Below are 2,593 nucleotides of genomic sequence, written 5' to 3'. Positions count from 1 at the left end.
ATTACCATCCCCAATCTCAAATTAATTTACAGAGCTATAGGGGAGGAAAGTCAACATAGTAATGATAATAAAACACATTGATCCATGGAATAGAATTGAGGATCCAGATTTAAATCCACACATTTACAGACACCTGGGTTTTGATAAAAGAGCCACAAATCCACACCAGAGAAAAGACAGCATGTTCAACAGTCTGATCAAACTGGATAGCAGCATGCGCAAGAATGAAACTATCCCTCACTATGCATGAAACTCAATTCCAAATGTATCAAGGACCTCAACATAGAAACAAAATCCCTGAATCAGAGGACAAGTAGGACTATGCAGGAACTTATAGGCACAGGAAAGGACTTTCAGAACAGGACTCACTCCTGTAAAACAAACGTTAAGTCCAACAATTGACAAAATGGACCTCATGAAACTAAGAAAAACAGTTTAAACACAAAACACTAGTATTTGAGGGTAGAAATGGTCAGAATTAATTGACAAGTCATTGATTCGAAAGCACAAAGGGATGTAGGACACCATGAAAAAAGACCAAATTTATACATCATAGACATAAAGGAAGGAAAACAATCTCAGGATAGTGGTATTGATCAGATCCTCAACAGGCTTGTACCAAAAACTTTCCCCAAATTAAAAAAGATATATCATTCAATTACAAGAAGCACATAGAACCAAATAGACAGGACCTGAAAAGATATTCCTCATGGCACACAGTAAAAACACTAACCATATAGAACAAAGAGAGATTACTGAAAAACAATAAGTCACATATAAAGGAAAATCCATCAGCATTGCAGCTGAACTTTCAGTGAAAACTCTGAAAGCCAAAAGAGCCAGGAGCAAAGTGTTCCCAGTTCTAAATGACAATAGATGCTAACCCAGAATACTTTACCTGTCAAAAATGTCTACAGTTTAAGTGGAAAGAGAAATATTCCAAAACGTGAATAAGCTAAAAGAATTCATGTCCACAAAATCAGCCTTTCAGAGAATTCTTGAAGTACCACAAAGAGCTGAACAAAGAAACAACTATACCCAAAAGGGAACAGAATGAAACTAAATGAAACACACAAAACACAAAGTTAGGTCAAGAAACAAACGAATAGTGAAAGGACAGGATCCAATACACATCTTTCGAGTAATAACTTTAAATATCAATGGACTTAACTCCCCAATCAAAAGATACAGACTAGTTGAATGGATTAAGACACAAAATCCATCTTTATGTAGTCTGAAAGAAACCCTTCACACCTTGAAGGACAGGAACTTCCTTAAGGTGAAAGGGTGGGAAAAAATATTCAAAGCAAATGGTACTAAGAAACAAGCAGAAGTTGCAATTCTAATATCTGACAAAATAGACTTCAAATTAAAACTAATCAGAAGAGATAAAGAGGGCCACTTCATTCTAGTCAAAGGAACTATTGACCAAGAAGATATTATAATCATGAACATATATGTACCAAACTCTGGGGAACCCATCTTCATTAAAACAGTTCTATAGGACTTTAAGACACAGATAATCCCAACTCACTAATAGTAGGTGTAGTGGTTTGAATGGAAATGTCCTCCATAGGCTCCAAGTATTTGGACATTTTGTCCCCAGTTGGTGGTGCTGTTTTGGGAGGTCTTAAAAGGTTTGATTAAGCTGGAGGAAGCACGTCACTGGGGGCACACTTAGAAAGTTCTTAAGCCTTGCTGGATCCTGCGTCTCTCTCTTGCTTCCTATACCTGCTTGAAGATATGAGAATTTTCTGCTCCTGATCCAGTCACCTCCTGACACCATGCCTCCCTACCATGGCAGACTGTAATTCCCCTGGAAACATAAGCTCAAATAAATTCTTCCATCTATAAGTTGCTTTGGTCAGTGTTCCTATTACAGCAACAGAAAAGTAACTAATACAGTAGGGAACCTCAGTACCCCACTGTCTCTATTTGACAGGTCAACTGGACAAAGAATAAACAGAGAATCATTTTAACTAAACAATACCATACATCATAGGACCTAACAGATATCGACCAAATAGTCTACCCAAGCACCAAGTAATATACTTTCTATTCAGCACCCCATGGAACTTTTTCAAAAATCGACCACATATAGGGGCACAAAACAAACCTTAACAGATACAAAAAAAAAAAAACCTGAAATAATTCCATGCATTCTCTCAGACCACAATGCAATAAATAAAGCTTCTAATCAACACTGGAAGAAGCTCTAGTAACTACACAAACTCATGGAAATTAAAGAAAAACTCCTGAATGATGAGTGGGTCAAAGGAGAAATTAAGAAAGAAATGAAAGTATTCCTAGAATTAAATGAAAAGGACAATACAACACAACAAAACCTCTGGGACATTTAAAAAGCAGTCCTAAGGGAGGAGTTTATAGCTCTAAATGCGTACATTAAAAAAATCAGAAAGAACATAAAGAAATGACTTAACACTGAAACTCAAGACTTTTGAAAGTCAACAACAAATGAAACCCAAAACCAGCAGACAAGAAGAAATAACAAAAATCAAAGCAGAAATTAATGAAATAGAAACAAAGTAAACAATATAAAGAATCAAAGAATCCAGTGGTTGGTTCTTTGAAA

The sequence above is a fragment of the Nannospalax galili genome, unplaced genomic scaffold, assembly GCF_000622305.1.
Source record: "Nannospalax galili isolate Female #2095 unplaced genomic scaffold, S.galili_v1.0 scaffold581, whole genome shotgun sequence".
Taxonomy (NCBI): domain Eukaryota; kingdom Metazoa; phylum Chordata; class Mammalia; order Rodentia; family Spalacidae; genus Nannospalax; species Nannospalax galili.
Note: the sequence above shows the minus strand (reverse complement) of the source record.